The sequence below is a fragment of the Lissotriton helveticus genome, chromosome 7 (assembly GCF_964261635.1).
Source record: "Lissotriton helveticus chromosome 7, aLisHel1.1, whole genome shotgun sequence".
NCBI lineage: Eukaryota > Metazoa > Chordata > Amphibia > Caudata > Salamandridae > Lissotriton > Lissotriton helveticus.
Window position 1 is genome coordinate 228,562,442 of NC_136068.1, and position 25,808 is coordinate 228,588,249.

The following is a 25,808-nucleotide window of genomic DNA, read 5'->3' on the forward strand; positions in this document are numbered from 1 at the left end:
GGTTTGTATGCTAAACAAACATGACATATTGAATTATAACTATCTCAAATCTACTCAGACATTGCGGAGGGAAATCATAAGATTGCTGAAGGACTCACACCTAGCCTTAATGCTACTCACAGCCAGCATGAGCTCCAGTACCACTCTGACCCTATGTCCAACTGCAGCTTTGAACGCTCACCATCCAGCATGAGCCCATATCTCATCCTGTCCTTATGCTGAAGTATCCACTTTTCACACCAAAGGCCCAACTCTACCCTGTGCTATTCCACCCTACATACAAAAGCCAGCCCCATCTTATGACACTTCCTGGACACTGAGTAATGTATCACTACTACCTATCACATGTAGATCCTTCTCTGCTTTGCACTTCTCCTTGTTGTAATATGGCAGTGACTGGTTACATAACCTGTTCTGTACCCCATCACATCACTATCGTTACCCACCTGCAGGCAGCCAGGGTTTCCATGTTAGAAGGGCACAGTTTCTTTGGTCCTGGGGCTACCTTTAACATGTTAGGAAAACCTCTAGTAAGGTCTCCCAATTCAAAGGAAGGCCCAGGGATAAATATTGGGACTCAGACACCAGCTCTTCAGTACACTTCTGGACCTGTGGATACTCTGCCTGGAAGAAGGGCTGCTGTGCTGCTGGAACGACTACCACTCTGCTGGACAGCTCCTCTGAAGGACTGCTGCCCTGCTGTGCTGACCTACCCTCTTGCCAGGGTGAGAAGGATTGGCATGAGTGTGTAAGACTTGCTCAGTGATAATTTCTTTATCTCTCTATTTTTTTGCATATTTTAATACCGCATACATTCCAAATTGCATTCCATGTAAAACAGCTTGAAAGGGAATGCGTGCTGTTACAGAATTTCCTCCTTCTGCGGCTATGGGTCCATATCAAACATTTAATTTGGTCTTTGCAATGGAGCAAAATAAACATTTTGAAAACTAACACGTGCAGCCATGTATAATTTCTGCCTGTGTTTCTTGTTGGAGGGAATCTTGTGAGAGATGTTGCAGATAACGTTCCACTCTTTCAGTGGTTCAATAGAACACCACCTATGAGGTTCCTAGAATCTGAACCCGTTTCATAAAAGTCGTCGAATCATGACGATTTGGTAACAGCAGACCGAAAATGGCGAGAGTAAGGTGTACGAGTATTTTCGTCATGTTCGAGTGACAAGAACACCATGATTCCGTTCTGAACCCTCGGGTTCCATTTTGTGTACGGCAGCCATTTTGTGGTTGCCCTCACATAGGCCGATGACAGTGGCCGACGGTCTTCAAGCACACGTACACTTTAGCTGACTTCTGAATGACCTGAGCGAGCGACCCTCTTGCCCGAAGCCAAAACTTGTTAGGCCAGTTCCTTTCCCAGTAGTTGATCAAGATTACGAAGCAAGGCACAGGGTACCATAAACCTTTTCATTGCACACAACTATGTTTTATTTTGCTCACACCTGTCTCTGCTCCTTTCTTTATGGTCCGTTTACGATGGGGATGTGCCCGGTTTTATTATGGGTTCGATCGACCTGTCTGATGAAGAATGTTGGGTTTGACCAATAATTGATTATGGGCTGGACAAACTGAAAAATGGGCTTGTCATCATGCTCCTACTGTTTCTTTGTCATGAAAATATGTGAGTGGTCAACTGTAAATAAGGAATGTTTGCCTGAAGCATAATATTTGGTATAAAAAGGGATGACTGGCTTTGTAAATTTGAGCAGTCTCCTGAGAACATACACCATGTTGTACTTCTAGGATATCTGTTACTGGCTGCAGCTAATAAAATTGATCTTTGACGTCACCAAGAAGTACCCCGTGTCTCTGTACTCCAAGACAGGTGAACCTGGAGACTAGGTTGTTTCCCCTGGCGCCGCTGCGTCTTAAATAACCCTGTTCTTCATTTGGCGACCTACGTGGGGCGACTTCAGCGGTACCGGTCCAAGCCTGAGGTTCGTGAGGAGCTTTGTGTGAAAATTCTGGAGGAAGGCCAGCCACTTCATCGACCCCTGTATGTCGTGGTGGTCCAAAAGTCTTTGCTGCGAGGTTCCCCGCTTTCCGACGGCTACGAAGGACTGCTGCCCTGACTGTCGCCCTGTCTTGGACCCTTTGATGATTTGCAAAGCGAGACGATAGACGGGTCTTCTGGTGCCGACATCGATACCTCAGTTAAGTATGAGTGGAGCGTCTCCCAGTCCTTAGTTTTTGGGTATCCCCTTGGGATCTTTGATTTGGAACTTGCAAGTACCAAAGCCGAGGGACTCATGTATTCACGAGACTATCGTTTTTTGATATTCCCTTGAAGTTTGAAGCTAGACTAGTGAGCGAAGATGCCTGGTCTTAGAAGACTTGGAAATTTGTTTTGTTGTGGTCGAAATAGGGATTCCCGATTGGAGGACTCGTGTCCGGTTCCTCCGATTGGAACTCCAGCCTATGAGCTCTATGTGAAGCATGGTGTGGGCCCCATCACGTATAATGAAGTATGGATTCGTTACACAAAAAAGGACAGTGTCCTACAATGGCCCCGATATGGTAGTTTTTACACGGAAATTTTAGATCTAGAGGTTAGACTTTTTAAGAAGAAAGCCCGGCCGGCGATGTTTGACTCTTTTCGCCTATGGCGAAAGGAAGCCAAACAGAAAGAAATTAAATTAGCGAAGAGAAATAAGAGAGAAAAGGGTATCTCGATAATGCAAGCTGCTATGCAGTATAAAGATAACGAAGAAGAACAAGCGAGTGAGCAGTTGAACAGGCAACGTAAAATGGCGATTGATAAATGCTATCCAGTTCTGCCGCTTCTTCAGCAAGATGCAGCGAAGGAACTTGAGAAAGATCCTTTAATGTCACATTTGTTGAGCTCGCCACCCACTTATATGCAGAGTGCTACAGCACCTCCGCATCCTTTAGTTGCGCAGCAACCTCCGGTTGTTATGCCTCCGGTTATTCCACAGCCGCCAGCTCCTCTTCAGTTGGCTCCTACTCCTCTGGTGCAGCCTTCTCAAGGGCCGCCGACTTTGCTACCTGCTCCGTCTTTAATTCCTACGACTCTTCTGCCTGTTCTTGCTGCCTCTTCTGCTACTGCTCCTACATTAGCTTCTTCTCAGTCCGCTTTATCTCCTGTTCTGTCAACTTCTCCTTCTGTCTGACAGAGAATGACGGATACTGTTACTAGTCTTTTGTCTCCTTTCTTTGGGTCATTGAGCACGACACCCGTTTCAGAGCGTAAACAGTTGCGTAGCCACCTGCCTTATTCTAGAGAGAAGGGAGTATTGGATCATTTGGCGCATAAATGGGTTACTGATCCTACAAGATATGAGTTAGAGTCTGTTATGGATGTCTTCCGCCAATGGGAAGCACTGAAGCAGAGATATGTTTTCGACAAAATGTGTGATTTTCTTTGTGAAGAATTGGAAGATGGTGATCTGGGACAAACTCCGCCCGAGTTGTGCCGTGTACGGTTCGAGTTTGCGAAAGGCACGATTGTGGGTCTCGACGTTGAAAGAGCAGTAGCGACACTGCTTTAGTTTAGGAACGAGTCTCCCTCTCGGTCGTTGTTTGAGCCTGACCCTTCTGTTAGGAGCAAGGTGAGACAATATCCAATGAGAGAAGTTCCCCCAGTTTGGAGAGAAGGGGACCCGAACGCTAATTCAGCTGTTCCGCCTCATTTTCAACGTGTTTGGGTACATGTCCCGTGGAAGTGAGCTGAAGTCTTGGCTCTTAAACAGACTTTGCCTGACCCCCATAAAAATCCTGCAGGGTACTATAAGGAATTATCACAGACTGCAGACTCATGTATTATGAATCTAGCTGATATAGACATGTTGTTTGGAAATGTGGTTCCACAACTTTGTGGGGTTTGATTCGTCACACGGATCATGCGCAGGATTTAGGTGATACCTGGGTTAATATTAGTGCCGCAGATGGCCGACAAATTGGTGGTGCTAAACCTGAGCCTATAGTTGCAGAACTTCCTGGTAGGATCATTACTTACATGAAGACTTTAATGCCCGCTATGCGAGTAAACTGGGAAAAATTGTCTGCGTGTAAGCAGAAGAAAGATGAAACTGTGTCTGATTTCTTCACTAGGTTTGAAGAAACATTCATTGACCACAGTGGTCAAGACATGGGTACTGAAGGTGGTCAACGGTTGTTTGTCGATAAGTTTGTGCATAATTTGCTTCCCGAATTATGTACCAAGTTGAAGGATTCTGAGAGTTCGTGGGCTGTTTCCTCATCGGCACAGATATTGGCTGCTGCACAGTACTACGAAAATAGGGATAAGGACGAGAAGGATAGAGCAGAGAAAAAGACTAAAGAGTTGAAGACGAAGGTTCTTTTACAGCAGGGGTATCCGCCTCGTGGTGGTCAGCGTGATTATCAGCAACCTCAGCAGTTTCAGAGAAACTCGCAAAGGTTCGAGTCTCCTCAACCACGTTTTCTTGTAGGCCCTAATCAATGTGCATATTGTAAAGAAGAGGGTCATTTTAAAAGTAGCTGCCCTGTTTTGTTACAGCGTATGAATGGTGTTTCTAACGCAAGAGGTCGTGGTGTTCCACAAGCTTCTAGAGGTAGAGGACGTGGAGGGTTCCCCCAGAACGCACGTTCCTTTCCTCCGCAAAGCTCAATGAATAGTTTTGATCAGCAGAATAACGCATCTGGTAGGACGACTCAGTACTATGCTGATGACTACTATGTCGAAGGTGAGAATATGGAAGGTAATGATTGCTAGGACAGCCATAGACAAAGAGAGGGAGTTGTTTCAGTTCCAGTAGATCAGAGTGGACCTTATGTTGAGGTGATTACATCAGGTGTGTCAGAGCCTTTTCTGTTGGATACTGGTGCTACGAAGAGTTCTATTATGCACTCTAAACTCCCTGGGGCACCTTTGTCTGGCGAGACGAATGTTTTAGTAGGTTTTTCTGGCGCCCCAGTTAGAAACCCGATTTCTAGTCCTTTGTCTCTTTCTGTTGGACCTTGTGAATTCGAAGCACCCCTTATTCTGACGACAGGTTGTGGTGAGAACCTGTTGGGATTGGATCTGTTGAAAAGATTGTACGCGACATTGTACTGTTCTCCTTTGGGAGTACAACTTACGTTGGGTAAGAAAGTGGTCTCCTCGATGTATTTGTCGAAGGATAAACTTCCGACAGAATTTTCGTCCCTTCCTGATATTCTGTGGGCTACTGGTCCTAATGATGTGGGTCTTTTGGAAATACCGCCATATGTTGTGACGTTGAAAGCGAATGTTAAAATGCCGCGCATTCCCCAATACAAGATCTCTAGTAATGGTGAAAGGGCGTTGCTAGCGATCCTTCATGACCTGATTGAGAAAGATGTAATTGAAGAAACGAGAGGTAATGTGTGCAATAGTCCGGTTTTGCCTGTTCTAAAAAGGACTGATTCTTCACAACCACCTGTATATAGGTTCGTGATCGATCTTCGCGTGGTGAATAAGATTGTAGTTCCCCAATTTCCTGTCGTTCCAGATATTACTGCCTTACTGACCATGATTCCAGCTTCAGCCACTTGGTTTTCGGTGATTGATTTGAAGAATGCTTTCTTCAGCATCCCGATTGCCGAGGAGAGTAGGGATATTTTCGGCTTCTCTTTAGGAGGTCGAAGCTTCCGGTTCAAGCGCGCTCCTCAAGGCTATTGTGAGAGTCCATCAATATATAGTCAGGCTTTGAAAACACAGCTTGATTTGATTGTTTTACCTGATGGTGCTGCTCTTATTCAGTACGTCGACGATTTGTTAGTAGCTGCAGATACTGAGGAGATTTGTAAAGAAGCCACCTTGTCGTTGTTGCGTCATTTGTCTGAGTTGCATCATAAGGTGTCTCTTTCGAAATTACAATATTGTCGACAAGAAGTGACCTACTTAGGTCATCTCTTATCGAAGGAGGGAAGAAGATTGACCCCAGAACGAATTCAAGCGATTGCAAAACTGAGTGTGCCAATTACACAGAGAGAAGTGCGTGCCTTCTTGGGTATCACGTCATATTGCAGACAATGGATACCGAATTTTTCTCTGTTGGCCAAACCTTTGTTGGCATTGACTTGTACAGATACACCAAATCCCCTCCCGTGGTCTGATGATTGTCAGAAGAGTTTTTCGGAATTACGCGATGCATTGTGTTCGGCTCCTGTGTTGGGTACCCCCCGACTACAGTAAGCCCTTTACACTGTATGTCCATGAGAGAGAAGGATGTGCGTTGTCAGTGTTGACACAATCTTTTGAGGACAAGCAGCGTCCATGCGCGTATTTCTCGTCGACTTTGGATCCGGTAGCTAGAGCATTGCAGAGTTGTTTGAGAGCCACGGCGGCAGCAGCTGGTTCTATTCGACAGTCTGCTGGTTTGGTGATGAATAATACGTTGATTGTAATGGTTCCACATGCAGTGGATACTTTGCTAAACAGGACCAAGACACAGCACTTAACTAGTGCTCGATTGTCAGGTTATGAATTGACACTTTTAGCGAGTCATGTGCGCATAAAGAGATGCAACACGTTGCATCCAGCTACGTTGTTGCCAATTGTAGCAGAGACAGATGTTTCTGAACAGCATGATTGTTTTCTCAGGACAGAAGAGGAAACGAAAGGGAGAGTAGATCTTAGGGACACTCCTCTTGTGAAGTGTGATGGTACCTTATGGGTGGATGGTTCATGCTTCAAGCTTCCAAATGGTGATACGACTGCGGCATATGCTGTTACGACTTTGCACACGGTTGTTGAAGCTGCACATATCCCACATAATTCAGCTCGAGCAGCAGAGTTGATTGCACTTACGAGAGCGTGTGTATTATCAAAAGGAAAGAAAGTGACCATATATAATGACAGCCAGTATGCGTTTGGTGTGGCTCATAGTTTTGGACGATTGTGGAAGGAACGGGGGTTCCTCACTTCTCATGGAACTAAAATTCAGCATGGTCAGTTGGTGAATGAGCTTCTTGAGTCACTTACTTTGCCGTTGCAAGTTGCGATTGTGAAATGCAGTGCACATAAGAAGGTTAGCGATGACGTTGGTTGCGGTAATGCGTTTGCTGATGAAGTTGCGAAAGAAACGGCAAGAGATGTAATGGGTCAAATGTATGTTGCGGGCCCTGCAAGATGGATTGGTGACGTTGGAATGTGTGAAGATACGATAGAGAGTGTGAAGTCTATTCAAGCTGAAGCTACAGAGAAAGAGTTGAGTGTGTGGAGAGAGAGTACGGGTAAATAAGACGCGAATGGTTGTTGGGTTGAGTTGTCAAAGCATCAGCGATGGTTGTTACCCGATGCGTACGTGCTCGCAGTGGTTACGATGGCGCATGGAATGGCTCATATCAGTGTGAAAGGGATCTGTAAGTTGTTGGCTCCAGTATGGCAAAATGCTGGAATTCCTAAGTGTACAGAGAATGTGGTCAAAAATGGTATGGTTTGTTTGAAATACAATCCTGGTAAGGGAACTCCAACTCCAGCTGGTCATTTTGCTCCTCCACCATATCCGTTTGAGGTTCTGCAGCTAGATTTCATTCACATGGAGAGATGCAACAACCTGAAATACGTACTAGTGGTTGTTTGTGCCTTCTCAAGATGGGTAGAAGCATATTCCCTAAAAGATAATACTGCCTTGTCCACAGCTAAATCACTTGTCAAAGAGTTTTTCCCTAGGTATGGTTTGCCGAGAATGGTCTGGAGCGATAATGGGAGTAAATTTGTGGGTCAAGTGATGAAGAGAGTGTGTGAAGGGTTAGGAATCCGCCAAAAGTTCCACGCTGCAAATCACCCCCAATCAGCTGGTCTAGTGGAGTGCTATAATGGCACCCTCAAATTGAAATTGGCCAAGATACAAGCGAGCTCTGGTATTAAATAGCCTGATGCTTTGCCATTAGCACTCTTGTCGACTAGGATGACTGTGCATTCACAAGTGGGACTTAGTCCTTATGAAATCATTTTTGGTCGCCCGGCAAACATATGGGGAGTACCGAGGCCGACGAAATTTAGCGAGATTGAACACCCTGTATTGCTTGACTATCTGTATGATTTGACGGCTAAATTGCGTGTCTTACACCAACAGGTTCATGATACACTGCCTCAGGCTCCTGAAGATCCAGGGCATGCAATCGATCCCGGATCGTGGGTGCTGATCAAGAACTTTCAGCGGACAAAGAACGATCAGCCCCGCTGGATTGGCCCCTACTTGGTCCTTTTATCCACGAGAACTGCAGTGCGAGTGCAAGGAAAAAAGAACTGGATCCACAGCGTACATTGTAAGAGGGTTCCTTTGCCTCTGCCGTACGACCGGTGGGTCCAGGAGGGCATTCCTGATTCGGAAACTGAAACTGTGCCTCGTTTTCTGCCTTTTAGCGATGCACGTTTAATTGGGACAAGTTCTGAGCGTGAAAGCGACGATCTTTTGCAAGAAGCCGTGCCACCACCAGTTCGACTGGACACTACCGAGCCTGAACTCTTATTCTGCGATCACACAGTGCCCGGCAAAAGCCGTTATAATTTGCGACCAAGAGTCATGGGACTAATAAAATAAAAATCCTTTTTTTACTATTTTTGAAAGTTCAGCTCTCCCATCTGAGAAACTGTTTTGACCGATTTTTGTTTTTCGAGCCGCCATCCGGGCTCAGCTGTAGGGTCGCGGCGTCAAAGTCTTTGGAGTGCAAGCCGAAGACACAAGGTCGACGGTTCTGGTTGGTCCTAGGGCGTTCCCTGGACTGACAGATGCATTCCTTAGCACGGAACACCCTACCTCCGCGAGCAGCAAGGTTAGAGGATGGAGTTTTTCGAGATGGAGAGACCTGTCGAAGAAATGAATTTTAGAGCCAAAATATGTGAAATAATGAGCAGAAAATGTTTTTTAATATTGTGCCTTTTTATGTTGCTTAGCCTAATGATGTTTTTAATGGGATGTGTTATATTCTCTTTTCAAGTGACGTTTGCACCCACTACACAGCCCATACCTTCTTCTACTGTTTCTTCGCATTCTTTTCATCCTCTGCCTGAACATGAGTCCATTAGGAGATTGGAATTCGCTAATAATTCTTTAGTTCAGCTTCTGCACCAACACCAATTAGGAGTGAACGCGACTAACTGTTGGGTGTGTGGTCTTATGCCTCATACTACTGATAAAGGTATTCCTTATCTGGTCCTGCCATTTAGCTACAATGGTTCTGTATGGGCATACAGAACGATGTTCATCTATGCTCGTGAAGTCCACCCCCTACGTTCTGTGAAGGATAATCCAAAGAATAGTGCTCTAGTTAAGGGAATAGTCGATATGATTAAGGGAGCTAGTTCCTATGAGACTATCCCCAATGATGAGACACTAGCGTATATTGGATGGAACGTGACTGGCCATGGAGCGAGTCTGAGCGAGAACCAGCGAGCGAAAAGATCCTCTCCGATTTGGATTGTACCCCATCAGGGTCATCTATGTCTGCAAGGCAAAGGCAAGAATCCGAGAGCTCAGTTAGGGAAGAGTATCTGCACTGAGACGTATGTTTTTGCGTCCCAGACTTCCCCATCGTTCCTGGCAGCTAAGGGTACCTATTTCATCTGTTATGATAAAGCATACACATGGTTGCACCCTGATTTCTCGGGCACATGTTTTGTCTCGTTCTTGTTGCCCCCCACCTACACAGCTGCGGCAGATTACCACAAGACGAGAGTTGTCAGAGGTGTCTTCAGTAAAGAAGACACCGCAGGACAAGAATTAGGAGATTTCTTGAAGGGTTTTCTGCAGTTTTGGGGACCTATGGTTAACAGCAGGAACATACTGCAATTGACGAGAGTGTTTGAGTCCACCGTAGTTGAAACTGCCGGTGCCCTTAGTAACTTGACTGCTGAGCTCCAATCGGACCGCCTTATGACTCTCCAGAACAGAGTTGCGTTGGATGTCATACTTGCAGACCGAGGTGGGGTATGTAAAGTGATCCAATCAAGTTGCTGTGTTTTCATTCCAGACAACGCTCCGACAGTGTACCAGGCCATTTCCAAGCTGCACAAGATCTACGAGTCTATACATGTGGACGAAGGAGATTGGTCGTTGATGGGATGGTTCTGGGAACTGTTATCCACATGGGGATGGAAGATTCTGATGGTCATTGGGATGATCTTAGCCATCCTTTTCCTGTTCTGTCTTTGTGTACAGTGTGCCCCTGCTATATGTGGTCTCTGTGCTACATCGTGTGTAAGGAAGCCTGTATCAAGAGACGTGCTAAGTAATAGGATGATGCTACAGCAACATCTTGATGATCTGATGAGTATAGACCTGGACTCAGACTGACATGGGTTTAGGTTATTGCCTATGTAAGGGCAAAAGGAGGGTCTGAGGTTCCTAGAATCTGAACCGGTTTCATAAATGTCGTCGAATCATGACGATTTTGGTAACAGCAGACCGAAAATGGCGGGAGTAAGGTGTACGAGTATTTTCGTCATGTTCGAGTGACGAGAACTCCATGAAATCATGGTGTTCCGTTCTGAACCCTCGGGTTCCATTTTGTGTACGGCAGCCATTTTGTGGTTGCCCTCACATAGGCCGATGACAGTGGCCGGACGGTCTTCAAGCACACGTACACTTTAGCTGACTTTTGAATGACCTGAGCGAGCGACCCTCTTGCCCGAAGCCAAAACTTGTTAGGCCAGTTCCTTTCCCAGTAGCTGATCAAGATTACGAAGCAAGGCACAGGGCACCATAAACCTTTTCATTGCACACAACTATGTTTTATCTTGCTCACACCTGTCTCTGTTCCTTTCTTTATGGTCCGTTTACGATGGGGATGTGCCCGGTTTTATTATGGTTTCGATCGACCTGTCTGATGAAGAATGTTGGGTTTGACCAATAATTGATTATGGGCTGGACAAACTGAAAAATGGGCTTGTCATCATGCTCCTACTGTTTCTTTGTCATGAAAATATGTGAGTGGTCAACTGTAAATAAGGAATGTTTGCCTGAAGCATAATATTTGGTATAAAAAGGGATGACTGGCTTTGTAAATTTGAGCAGTCTCCTGAGAACATACACCATGTTGTACTTCTAGGATATCTGTTACTGGCTGCAGCTAATAAAATTGATCTTTGACGTCACCAAGAAGTACCCCGTGTCTCTGTACTCTAAGACAGGTGGACCCGGAGACTAGGGCGTTTCCCCTGGCGCCACTGGGTCTTAAATAACCCGGTTCTTCACCTACATGGATGTTATCTCATGAGTGGCTGACTCTTTCTTCCTGCTTGGCTTACATGTTTTGATGATGATTATTTAAGTGTTGTAACTGACCGCAGACCACTGAATATTCACTGGATGAAACACTTGTTTGTTGTCCATGGACATCACGTGCCTTGCTGCTACACCCATGCTTTTGTAGGATATAAGCAGCCGCATTGCTCACTGAGGGTTTCTGCTGTTCTTGGCCTCCCATTCCACTCAAGGAAGTGTCCATATGTGGATAATGAGCACCCTACTCTCATCATGCTTGAGTGCACAGGTCGTACCTGCAGCTGTCTCCAGAGTTTTATCCTACAGACAAGCTTCACCTTGCACATTCTGCAGAATTTTGCAAACGTTTAGCACAATTGATATTAGATTTCTGACTGCCACAATGTGATATTGGTGGCCTGAACAGTTGCCTCATTGGTATCAGCATCTTTACCTTCTATTTCAGTGGTTTTGAGCAGTTCCCAGATATTTTAGTGCTTCCATTCACAAAAGGCTGCAATTTCCGATATTTAGCTCATTTCATGAACATCATTTTCTTGTGAGAAAATGTCACTCATAATTGTTAAATGTCACTCATAATTACACTGAAATTATGAATATGTCACCCACAGCAATCTTAAACCTTGGCAACTATGGTTTTTAAACTTGCTCTATCTTGTTAGTACAGCGCGGTGTGGGGCAGATTGTGAGCTTTTGTTTAAGTATTGATGTTAATCACAGCTTGTGAAGGGGCTGTGATTAACATGAATACTTAAACAAAAGCCCACAGTCTTCCCCGCACCACGCTTTACCTACAAAAGAGTAGAGCAAGTTTAAAAACACAGTGTGTAAAAGTACACGCTGTGTTTTTAAACTTGCTCTTCTCTTTGGTAGGTAAAGCGCGGTGCGGGGAAGACTGTGGGCTTTTGTTTAAGTATTCATGTTAATCACAGCCCCTTCACAAGCTGTGATTAACATGATTACTTAAACAAAAGCCCATAATCTGCCCTGCACCGCACCGTGCATAAAACACAGCAAGTGCCCCAAGCTCCACTTACCTGCACTCCAGAGTCCTGAGTCATGCAGGCAAAACAGCATCAAGGAAATGCCTATATTTAGCGCCTCTCACTTTCTAAAGTGGCGACACGAACTCTTGTGGGATGTCCTGTGCATGCGCGCTCCACACACAGGAGTGTGTGCTCACGGGAAGAGAGGTGCGCGCGTGCGCACCTTATTGGGAACAGTGGCCCAATGGCCAGCGATTGTTTGGATCCGGCATGTGTTTTTACCTGCAGTTTGCAGGAGACTAGTGCCACTAGTCCAGGGGATTCTGAGGATGCTTATGGCTTCCACAGTTGTCCCTCTCTTTGGGAGTGCTGAGATTTAGCCATGGACGAGGTTCCTTCAGACAGTTCCAACTGTTGTCACAGGGACAGAGTATCTTTCTTTTGTTTTGGTGCTGTGGCCAAAGCCCTGTTGATGGTGACACAGGTCTCCTTTTGGTCCTTCCTTGATGCAATTTGTTCAGATCTGAGGTTCTGGTGTCAAGGGGGTCCCTTAAATCCTAGATTTAGGGGCGTTAGATGTGTGGGAGCTAGTAGCCAATAGCCAGCTAGTTCCTGAAGCTAATCCACCCCTAAGGTGACCACATCTGGGGGTGTAGTTCACCTTTTCTACCCAGAACCCACTATTTCTGCCCTCATGGCAAAATTCTATTTTAGGAGTAAAAATCAGGCTGCCCACCCTGGAGGTGTGGCCAGCCTTTCTGGAGGTGTACACCGCATGCATACCAAATTTTCCACTTGTTCCTGGTGCAAGCATGTCTGGAGCAAGGGGAGGGCTGTATCCTGCTCAGGGGGACAGCCCAGTTGCATATCAGAGGAGGTGCAGCCTTTGAATCACACTACCTTGATGTGCCAATTCACTAGTCTGCTTGGGACTAGGGAGGAGTGATCTCCTTCCTGCTCAAGCCTTTGTTCTTGACTCATGGGCGTTATCACCCTGCCTGCAGGAGGTCAGAATCTTGTCTTGGCAGCAGCAGGCATGGAAAAGCATGGGCTGGTCAGCCAGAACCAAGTGAAGCTTGGGCAACTTCTAAGGTCGCCACCTTGGTGAATACCACTTCACCCAGGGCATGAGGGTCATGTCAAGGGTTTGAAGGCATTTCGTTTGATACCAAACATGACATATTTTAGTGTTACCATAATGGAGCTGCCTATCTCGAGTGTGCCTGATTGGCAGCCCATGTTATTCTATGGACGGCAAACACTTCTAGTACTTTCCACTATAGGGGCATATAGGCTTGCACTTATATGCCCACACCTTTAATACCCAGCTTCCTAGGTTGAGGAAGGCCTTCCTTAGGCCTGGCATATATTCCTTAGGTCTGGCATATGTTATAGACAGTGCATTTGACTGTGGCACACACAGGGAGGGCACAGTTGAGTTTGAGCAGTTGGCACTTCTCCTGCAGCCTGTGATGGCAGGCCTGCTATCAGGAGTTTGCTTGTGTCACCCAGGGGGCACAAAACTTGGGCTGCTGCCCTGGGTACTTCTTTATCACCTATGCCCCAGGTCCCATTGGTACCATATACTAGGGACTTATAAGGGGGTAACGTTTTTGCCAATGTGCGATTACCAAGTTGAACATAACATTTTTGGGAGAGAGCACAGGCACTGGGGTCTGGGCAGCAGAATCCAGTGTGCTATCAGAGTCATAACCATCAGCATTTGAAGCAAAACATGAGGGGAATGGCCCATAAACAAAGGGACACTTTCACAGAGATGCCCTGCCCTAGAGAAAAGGGACATGTTGAGGGCCTGTCCCCCCTCATGAAGGAAACACTTCTAAGGAAATTTGGCCTCACCGCTGAGAAGTACAGGCAGAAGTTTAGAGACAGCCAGCAGCTGCCCCAGCAGTTGCGGGTGGATTTTGTGGATTCCTTTTGCAAGGCACTGGATGGTTGGATGAAGGGCAGGGAAATAAAAGATTACCAGGAGCTGTAAATTTTGATAACAAGTTAGCATATGTTCAGGTTTTTGGTTTGCAGATCTGTGCCAACACCCTATTAATACTAGGGTCACTGACCCCCAGGAACTTGCTAAGGAGGCAGACCTCTAGCTCAGCACCAGAAGAAGATATCTGGGGTTGTCACCACAAGGGTGGGCAGGGTCCCCACCTGAAGCAGAAAACGGGGGATAAAAATAAAAACAAGGAGTTCTCAAAAGTCCCTAAACTAGTTCTAAGGGTCAAGACTTCCAATCTTTGCCTGAACAGAAAAAGAAGGGGTTCCTCGACAATAAGTGCTCAGGGAAGGCCCCCCCCCCCCCAAGTGCTATGAGTGCCAACAGATTGGTCATTACAAGGGGAATGCCACGTGTCCCAAGCAGGCACAACCCCCCCACAGGTAGGCAGACACCGGGGTTGGTTAGAGTAGTGCCTGGGGAGGGGATTTCCCCAGATAGTATTTGGGACAGTGTAGATGTTACCCTAGTGTCTCTGGGTAATGGAGAGATGGTGCAGAGAACTCACATGCCTAATAACACGAGAAAATACAGGCAGTGGGTCAACATCAATGGGTAGAGGATGGAGGCTCTGTGAGACACTGGAGCCAGCATGACAACTGTCAGATGTAATCTGGTGACCTTAGAGCAGGTTATCCCAATGCTTTCCACCAGGTTAATACAGCAGACAACTATGAAAGTCACTACCCAGTGGTTCTGGTTCCCTTTGGTTGGGGATTGTTGTGAGTCTATCCAAGCCTGCAGATTCTCTGCTTGGCAGTGACCTGAAGCACACCATCTGGAAGGAGGTGGAGCTCAGGTCACATCTGGCAATACTTGGGTTGCCTGAGTTGGTGTACCTGACCACACAGACCATGACTTTCTGGGAGGGTAGACAGGAAGGGCTGGAGCCTGAAAGAATGGCCCTGGTGCCTGCCAAAAAGAGGAAGGGCAAGGAGCATGGGAAACCTGCTCCTGAAACTCCCATGGTCCATGGGGAGGCTGACCCTGAGGGTGATACCCTGGAACCTACAGTGGAGGACATTGCCGGCCTGGGGAACCTACCTGAACTGACCAACTGGCAGAAGGAAGGGGGTCCCACCAGGAAGGAGTTTTGCAAGGTGCAGATCGAGTGCCATACATTGAGGGCCCACAGTGGCAGGCCGAGACCCAGGCAGCCGGTGACAAAGCTGATGATCACCAAATCCATTGGGAGAAAGGTCTCCTGCATAGCGAGCCTAAGGTTCCTGAGCCTGGTGCAGCATGTTTTGTTTTTCTCCAGTGCTACAGGACCTTCCTAATGGAAATGGCTCATGATGTTCACCTGGCAGGCCATCTAGGGCGGGACAAGACCTTTGAAAAGCTTGTCATCCACTTTTATTGACCCTGGAAGAGGATGGCCTCAGATACATTCTGCTGGTCTTGTCCTCCCTGCCAGAACAGTTGCATGTCAGGACAGAAGAACAAAACTCCCCTACAACTATTCCCTGTCATTGGCACTCACATGTACAGGTGGGAAAGGTTCAACAAGCCCCTAAAATGCATGATTATGGGTTTATCGGAGCCCTTGAGGCAGAAGTGGGACATCCTCCTGCCATGCCTGTAGTTTGTGTACAGGGAGGTACCGCAGAAGGGGTTGAATTTAGCCCCATTGAACTTCTCTATGGGTATCTTGTGAGACAACCTCTCAGTCGGCTGAAGGCGAGGTGGGAGCAAGCTCCCAAGTAAGTCCCCAAGGATGTGGCTGCATCATGCTAGCACTCCATACCCAGATGAAGTGCTTGTGGAAGAAAGTCAAAGATAATCTAGAAGCCAGTCAGAAGGTCATGATACAGTGTTATGACCAGAAGGCCACTGTAGTGGAGTTTCAGCCTAGCCAAAAAGTAGGGATGATGGAGCCTGTGGAGACCAGGGCCTTGCAAGACCACTGGTCTGACCCTTTAAAGGTGAAAGAGTGAGATCACCTACCTGGTGGACCTCAAGATCCCCAGGAACCCTTCGCCTCAACCCCCTGTTCAAGAGGTCCGAAGTAACCAGGCTCCTGTTTATGGATGATGGAGTGGAGGAAGAGCGGGAACCTCTCCCCAACCTCCTTTCTTCCAAGGAGCAGGATGGGCCAGTGGACGGTGTCAGCGATCCCATAGTGCAAGGAAGCAAATTACCCCCTAGTCTCTGTTCAACTTGGGAAATATAGCAATAATCAGGGTTCTATTCAGGGTTCAGTGGGTTCCTCAGGCCTCTGGGACCTGGCGCCACTTCACCTGGTGAACCAATGGAAACTACACTTTTGAGAAGGCATTTCGAATGTATTCTGGAGCAGCCATAATGTTTCCTGACAGTTATTCTAAGTAAACGAAGTCATAAAGGCTTTGCTAAAAGAGAAGACAATTGTATGCATAGTTGTATTGGTCCAGTTCTTTAAATGAATATTCAACCAGGTAACCAAATAAGAATGAGTGTTTAATACATGCCAACATTTCAACTTCAATAAGAGGGAGAAAAGTCCAGGGCTGCAATGGCATGAAAAGTGCGAAACAACAGAGTGAAGAGGCAACTGGAAGAGCTGATTTTATTTACCATCTGCAAGCAAATAAATGGGAGATGAAAGAGAACATCCCTACCGCGACAGCCCATGATTGCAGCACCCTCTGCCTCTCACTCATGCTTGTAGATAGCGGAGCCTTATCAGAGCCTATGTACAGAAACACCTGGCAGACTGGTTCATAACAGAGCTTGGGACAAATTACTTCTCAGGACTGGGCGGAGAGCGATCAATCAGTGCACGTTCATTCTACGTAATATGACAGAGTGGGATGTAGGCTTGCCCATTGTGGAATGCGCTGTATCTGAAATTGATTGCAATAGCACTCAAAATGAATGCAGTCTTGCAGACCACTTCGTTGCTAGAAACCATTAATCTCAATTATAAGGAGAGCCTAAAAATGGTAATGCTCAGGATGAAAACAAAATCTGAAATAAATCATGTTTCATAACACAAGTCAATTAAGCAGCTTTAGAGCCGAGAGACGTAAGTACCACTTTTTCGGGCTCTTACTCTTTTTTTTCTCTGTAGGTTTTTTTCAACCTCTGTAACAAGAAAGGCAAAGTCATTTCTTTGGAGCACCATGATCCTGCCTCTACATTGGTAGTCTCCCATCGGAATCTGGAGGGTTGGTATGTATTTGTTTGTTTGTGCCTGTGTACATGCATGTTTGCTAGTCTGTGTGTCAGTGCTTAATTTGAGCAGGTGCTTTCAGGTGCTCAGCACCAGCACTTCTTTCACAGGGAGGGGGCTACAATTTCTGAACCTGCAGGTGGTGGTCTCAATATTAATTGTTCAATTCAAAATACAAAGAATAACATACATTGCATTGTGACTATTCTCTGGAACCTATTGCCCCCTGCTCTTAAAAATACAGCCAATTTTCTTTCTTTTAAAAAATCCCTGAAAACCTTTTTATTTGTCGCTCGCTAGGTCTCTCCCTTCATCCCTCTGCATTGCAATAGGTATTCTGGCTCTTTGTGGATATGCATAAGCGCGGAGATATCCTTCCGAGGATTGACTTCCTGCGCTATACAAGAACACAAAATAAATAAATAAATAAAGGCAGGCATGATTGTGTATCAACACATTAGTGATGATGTCATCACGCTGATCACAAATCCAAGAAGTCATCGACAATCTATGGCTTGCATTTTATTTCCCTAGTCTGCTGCACCCTGCCACTGCCTGAGCCTAAACCTCCCATTGAATAATTGTAGCTGGGGGCTGGCTCATAACGAAGTTGAGGCAAGGAAGCTGCGAGAGCGCATTGGGAACTTGGGAGTGAGGGCTCTTGAGGAAGAATACATTAAAGTAAGTGTGGACTTGCAACATGTTGCGTTGCCAGAGTAGCATATCTGGCAGCCCTACATTGTGGCTATCCTCAATGTGCTTGATGCAGCTGTGGCCCAACACAACTTTTGTGCGCCATGGCGTCACCAGTAGAATATGTGCGCTGCACCCCAGCATGGTAATTGCTGAGCATGAGTGAGTCCAGTAGGCACCACAGCCATACTTACTGGCATTGGCAGCATTACTGCTGGGGACAAGGCCTGTGCTGTAGCTGGCAGGATCACAGCAAGCTAAGCAGTGGATGCCGATGCCATCGCCATCCCTGGACCTACTAATTACAGGCAGCACTAGCAGTGAAATGACATGACCTGCTGTGCTCAAACAGCCGCCTGTTCCGCAATATACCTAGTCATACCACACTGATTAATATATGCAAAAAAGCATATTCATTTTGTTTTTGCACTCGGTGTAGGTAAGAAAGTAAAACACGTCATTTTCCACTTCTTTAGGAATGACAACAGGAAAACGCAGAGTTCAAAATAGCAGGGACATTTACAAGCTGACGACAGGGGTCACAGGCAACAGCAGTGTTAGAGATGAGAGACAGTAAGAGTAAAGAGGAGAAGAAACACCAAGAGAGTAGAGAGATAAAACAGAGCAAAGTAGAAGAAAAGGAGGAGAGCAAATCAGATACAAAGAGAAAGCAGCCATGATGTGAAGAAGAGAGCATTAAGAAGAGAGAAGATAGAATGAATGGATGTGGAATACAGGACAGAGGAAAAAAAAGCAGACAAACAATAAAATGGAGACACAGCTAATCAGGACATATTGGCATCTGGTAGGAGGCATATCAGAACACTTTTGACACCCTGAAGAAGACCATGTGCATAGCACCCATGCTCAGGGCCCCTGACATCTCCTGAGCATAAATTGTGCAGACAGGCACCTCAAAGCATTGTACAGGGTCTGTGCTTTCAAACTGCTGAATGAAGAGAGCTTGAATCAATCTGTAGTCTTCATTGGTAGGAGGTTACTTCCCAGGGAACAGAGGTGGAGTGCAATAGAAAAGGAAGACTTTGCAGTGGTTCGTGCACTGAAGAAGCTGCGACCGTGCCTGTTTCGTGCTATCTTTTGAGTTCAGAAAGAGCACAGACCCATCAGAAGGCTAATGCAGATGATGGGCGAGAAGCTCAAACTGTTGAGGGGGTCCATCTTTTCACAGGGAAAGGAATTTACAGTCGAACACCGTCCTTGAACAAACCACTCTAATGCTGATGGTCTCTCTAGGTTTAGTGAAGAGAACTCCCAAAGGTTGGGTAGTTCTCCCCACTTTCAACAAGGTGGGGGACACGTGTTAGACCTGGCATCCTTGGCCTGGTTCTTCCCCTAAATGTTTGCATTCAAACCTACTGTTGTGCTGACTTTAGGACTCTGTGCACTTTACCACTGCTAACCAGTGCTAAAGTGTTTGTGCTCTCTTACTAAAGCATGGTAGAATTGGCTTATACCCTATTGTAGTATTTGCTGCAGTTGGAAGTCCTTAATAACGTGGCACTGCCTGTGCTCAGGGCCAGTAAATTAAATGTTACTAATGTGCTGCAGCACTGATTGTGGCATTCACTTAAGTAACACTTTAAACATTTCTCATGTCTGTAATTACATCTTGCCTGGCAAAATAAATCTTTAGCCAGGCTGAAACCTTCCATTTTAATGCGGGTAAGTCACCCCTAGGGTAGAACCTGGACAGCCCGCCGGGCAGAGTGCAATATACTTAAAAAGTGGAATATGTACTTTTTAGTTTTATATGTCTTGGTCGTGAAAAAATCTTACATTATTTTTGCACTACTGCAAGGCCTACCTCTCCCATAGACTAACATTGTGGTTTGCTTATTACATTTATTAAGTGATAATTTCCAAATGCCAGCAGGTAACCAGTTCACGTATGGTGTCTTTGGAATTTGATTGAAAAATCCTCTCCCACGTGAAGTTGGATTTAAAATATAATTTCCTGCCTTAGCCATTTAGTGCCTGCAGCCTGTCTCTGGGTAATATGACTGAATGTAGTTGACAGTTGGGCTTTGTGTATTCCTCCGAGATAACCACACACAAAAGGGAGCTTAGGTGGTCGTGGATGGATGATCATCACTGGCAGGATCGGAGGGTGCAGCTGGGTAAATAGCACTTATACTTAAATAGGGTGAGTCCTGCTTCCACACAAAGACCTGCATTCCCTCTGCAGTTAGTCTGGAGCTAGTACAGGGAAGGCAGGATGCCTTTGGACTTCAAAAGAAAACCTCTAGAAGCTTCTACCACTTCAAAGGAAGGCTCAGGTATAAATATTGGACTCCAGACACCAACTCTTCAGTACACTACTAGACCTGTGGATAATCTGCCAGGAAGAAGGTCTACTGTGCTGCTGAAAGGGTTGCTACTCTGCTGGACTGCTACCCTGCTGCCCTCTTGCCTGGGTGAGAAGGACTGGACCTGCATCTCTTTTACCTAGGACCCAGAGTGACCCCAAGGGCTAGTTGGTTGGCCTCTTGACTAGAACCTCAGGGACAGAAGGCTCCAACAACCTTGAACTCAGCACCTGGACCCTGCCATCTGTGAGTACTACCCAGCCAATTGGTGCCCCCCCAGTCCTGGAACCTTGGAAGTGGGCTTGAAGGTGCTCTGCCAGCCCATCTGTGGGTCCAGCGGAGCCTACACACCTCCTCTGCTGTGAGGCACAATCCTGAGCAGATCCTATGCATCCTTTCTGCTGTGAGGCTTCTCCAAGTGCAAGGACTCCACATCGACCACGCACCCCGCATTGGCACCGCCCCTGTGCGAAGCTTCACTGACACAGGCCCTCGCATTGCAAATTGAGCGGCTGCCTTGATAACAATCCAGGTTCTTGCACTGCAGCCTCACAGCGCTTCAGGAACAGAAGCATCGCTTTGACTGCGTGACACATCCTCAACGTCTAACTTTGCATCACAAACCCTTATTGACTGTATACTCGACAACAACACAGGACCTCGTCTCACAGCTCGCAAGCCCCCTGGAACTGATTCATGGCCTCAGCTGTGCACAGCATCCTCTGCACGGCATCCCGGAAAGCTCCGCAATCAGAATTTTAAGGTATCATGTTCAGCGGGCAGAAATGGGTCCCAGAACTAGTAATTGGATTTTTGTTGTTTTGCTTTATTTTCATTTATTTAAATTGTTCTATTTTTCTAAATTGGTGTTGGATGTTCATGTGTTGTGTTTTCACTTTATTACAGTTTGAAGTGATGCATAAATACTTTACACATTGCCTCTAAGTTAAGCCTGATTTCTCTGTGCCAAGCTACCAGAGGTTTGAGCACAGGTTAATTTGGGATTTGCTTGTGCCTCACCCTAACAAGGATTGTGGTTACTGCTTGAGCAGTGTTTCACTCCCTCAACCAGTAACCCAATTTCTTACAGCACCACATAATGTGCATAATGTTGCTGCATAGCTTAGTCAACTCTGCCACATAACTAGGCCATCCCCTGTTGCATATTTCCAGTGGCTCTGTTGATAAGTATTTTAATTAAATATTTTTAAAAAACAATTTGAAGCATTTCTATGGTGTTCGTGAGAGAATAGCGCTGCCATCAGTGGTCACTGATACATTTGCAAGACATGTCTGTATTTTCACCCTCCATGGTTGCAGAGATACAGTAAGCACATATATCCCCTTCCCCAAATATTCGAGAACTGTAATAATGCACCCATGTTTCTAAACGAACAAAATAGAAACTATTTAAATATGCCATTATTACATTAGGTCTCTAAAGCTTATGTGTATCTCAGCCAATCAGGTAACTGAAATGGTCAGCCAGTTTCAGCAAACAGTAAGGGGAACAATACATCCTAACCATTGCAGTTCCTAGTCAAATGGAGGAATCTAGAGTATGCCCTGGTCAATGGTCTAATTAATTTATAAATCGATTGGTGGCCAGGGTACCATTCACCAAATTTTTGGGCATATTTCCTAGATTGAAGACCATCACCTCATGTTGTCAGATCCCTCCTTCTCTTTTCTCTTTCATTGTTATGGCATTTTGGATGGACACTGAGTGTTCTCTGGGTGACCTTCTACTATAGACCTAAAGCTGCTCAACTCACCACTCTCCTGATTGCCAGTGCTTAGTCTGCAGAGCTCTGTGGATTAGAACATTGCTTTCATGCCTCACCCACTCAAGGTGCACTACACCCACCGTCCTCACTGTAAGGCTGCACCACTAGTCATCGCTCCAACTGTTCCCTGATGGCTGTCTTAACATAAGCTCTGCTGAGTGACATCTGGTGACATTCACAGCAAATACCCCTGTACACGCCCTTAAGTGAGACCTAGGCCATGGTGCGTGTCCCGGCCGAGGGGTGGGAGGGATCCCTGCGCTGCCGCCATTTCATCCCTGAAAATCCGGTGACATCTTCTGATGACCAGCGTCATTGCCTCCCTTGCTGATTCTAGGCTGGTAATATGGTTTGGCCAGTCCTATAATGGTTAACTACTACTTATTATTTCATTTAACAGGTTGATTCTTAATGTCACTAACATTTTATCCCTGTGGCCCAACGAGACCTCCCAGCTCTTTACACCAATGCCTCATTTACTTTTCCTCATTCACCAATGTCATAGCTTATTCAGACCAATCCCTGTGACATAAAAGACATGCTCTCAGTTCATCCGATCCAAGGTCTTAATTAATGCATTTAAAAAATAAGTTATTCACATATCTTCTATTCAATATAAAAGAAAATGAGTTACTTTTATAACGACATGTGACACACATTTGTTCTCTACCAGTTGTCATAGCAATGGGATATTCTTGTTAAATCATCTCTAGGGGTTATCTATTCCACAAATTCATGTGCTTAGTAAAGTAATTTACAAGCATCCTATGTCAGTTAACCTACCTCAGTGGTCATTTTCAAAAGCTTTCCTCATCTCAACAGGTCAGGTGACATAGTGTTAATAAAGAGAATATTGCTTACCATTAGGAACATCACGCTCTTGTTATTTCGGTTCCACTCTATCAGGTTGGGTGCAGAGATTTCTGATTTAGTATATAGAGGTATATACTCTGTAACACATACAAATACAATTCGTATTGTTGTGGAAAATTATACCTGAGTTTATTTAGATTTCTTCACAAGTATTAAAGGTCTTTCATCTTGTTACTCATGGCCTATAGATTCCAAAAATATTTATTTCAGTCCTAAATCAATTTGTACCAAGAAAAGGAAAGGTGTGTTTGCTATGCTTGATTGAAATGTATCTCATCTCATCTCCAAAGGCCGATTTAGCAGGACCCAGCATATAAAACTAATACAACCAAAGGGGATTCATTGTTTCGGATATGAAAGGGATTCATTCGTCCGGGTGGACTTCCTCAGGATATCTGAGGTTGATCCCCTCACTGTTGTCCGGTAGATGATGGACACGCTTTTGAAACCTAAAGACATTTCTCATTGTTAAGAGAAATGTTTTCACCACATGTTAACTCATTAGAACTCACATTCAATGACCATGTTCACAAATCTCAACCTCTGCCATTTCCCATTTGAGTCACCTCATGTCGGGGCTGGTCATATCATATCCAAAGATGTTACTTGAGTTGATACTGAAATCATTGTAGTTTTTGCAGATTATTCTGCCTATGTAAAATTCCCTAAATAAAGGAAACAAATATTTAAGCTCCTGATAATTCAGTACGCGAAAGAGTAGGTATGTGTTATCTGTGATGGATACGATCCTCACCTTCAAATGGCAGTGCATTTGAGATCAGTGTCAGACTTAATTTCGTGCATCAAAAATTAAGCTCTCCCACAGCAATTTATAATTATATATATATATATATATATATATATATATATATATATATATATATATATATATATATAATTTATCTTAAAATACATCTATGTTCATCCGACAGGGATTGCAGCAGCCAACATTTGTGTAACCATTTCAAACAAGCATTGGAAAGCAAATAGGTTTGTCATTGGCTTTCAGCATTTCTCATTTGTCAATGATTGTTTTGTTTTTGAAAATCCTTATTTTTGGGAATGCTAATAGGCCTTCATCAATCTTAAGCAAATTGATTACAAGCAAAATTATTTTCTGGGCTTCAAAAATCACAAACTGCTACTGTCTCTGGTAGTGAATGATACTACTTTGTATAGGAATGTGTTTCTTGTGAAAGAGCACAATGCCAAGAGTCAAAATGAAGTAAGTTAACAACTGAAGTGGACTGACCCAAAGCCCAACCTGTAAAGCTATTGTGAATGATACAATAACATACCAATGGATGAAGAGGCAGTTCGGAAAAAGAGCCTCGGTAAGAAGGTATTTAGGCTGAGATAATGATGAGCAATGGATCCAAGTTGACCTTTGAGTCTCTAAACCATTTTTGAAATTGGTAAGTCACACAGTGAATTCTAAGGAAAGGTGGCCCCAGTACTTAAAACAGTCTAACAAAATAATGCACTTCCATCACTGAAGAAGTTAATATTTATTGCACGGATCATATGCCGCTGGTGATTTATTCCAGGTTACGTTGAGAGTCTTGCGTCTTTCAACGACAGAGACACTGCACCAAACTCAGTGCTTCAGAAGTTGTAACAACCATTGGGGATATTATCCCTGAAGGTACCAGAGGCAACAACTCATGAGATTTGGCTTCCTCTAAGGAAATCTGGAAAAGCGCTGGTCCCAGAACCTATCACCAAGCATTCAGGCTGGTGTTCCCAGCTTTCTACAATTACCCAGAGGCCCTGTGCCCAAACAAGAGTGTGGCACATTGTATTCTTTGTAACAATAATACTTTGCTCCACATGGTATCAAATGGCTCTCAAGACATAGGGGCATATTAGCAACAACTAGCGATAATTTTTGTCTCTAACTTGTTTAGAGACAAAAATTATCGCCGCACATCGGCGATTTTTATCGCAGATAAACCTTGCTATTAGCAAGGTTTATCGCAAATGCGATAAAAAACGGCCGCAATGCATGAATATCGCTGAAAAGTCAGCGATATTCATGCATTATCGAGCAAATGCTCTTAGCCATGTTATCCACCTCCCATTGGATAACATGGTGAAGAACTGCTCAGGGCAGGTGTTAGCTTTTGGAGATATTCGCGCTTAGCGCGAATATCTCCAAAAGTTGGTAATAGGAGATAGCGATGTTAGCGACTGTTTCCAGTCGCTAACATCTTGGCACGCCCACTTTGCATGTCATTAGTGATAAATATCACTGACATGCAAAGCGGGGCCCAAGATGGTCGCTATCTCCTATTAGCTGTCACTAACTGGTGTTAGCGACAGCTTGGTAATAGGGAGATAATTTTATCTCCGCTTTCTTGGCTTTTAAAGCCAAAAAAGCGGAGATAAACCCCCTTGATAATATGCCCCATAGTTCTCCTGCTGCTCCTCTTCTCCTCCTGTAGCTACTTTCCCAAATGTCCTTAATTTAAAACCACATAGGATGGAGGTATGTCTAACCCGTGGAAGGGTGGAGAGTCCTCTTGAGGATATAGAAATGGGTGTTGGCTTCCTGGAGGACTGGACATTGATCAGAGATGGTTAATAGATGAAGTGGAAATTGTGCTGTTGTCTAAGGCTACTTACTCATCCACCTTCTTTCCCTTTTTACAAGTAGTCAAGTTGCATTTGTTGGTGGGTGCTTTTGGGGACTCAGAATAGCGCGCAGGCTACTCCAGCACTGAGAACATAATGGATTTGACTTGTTGTCTTCTTTGTAA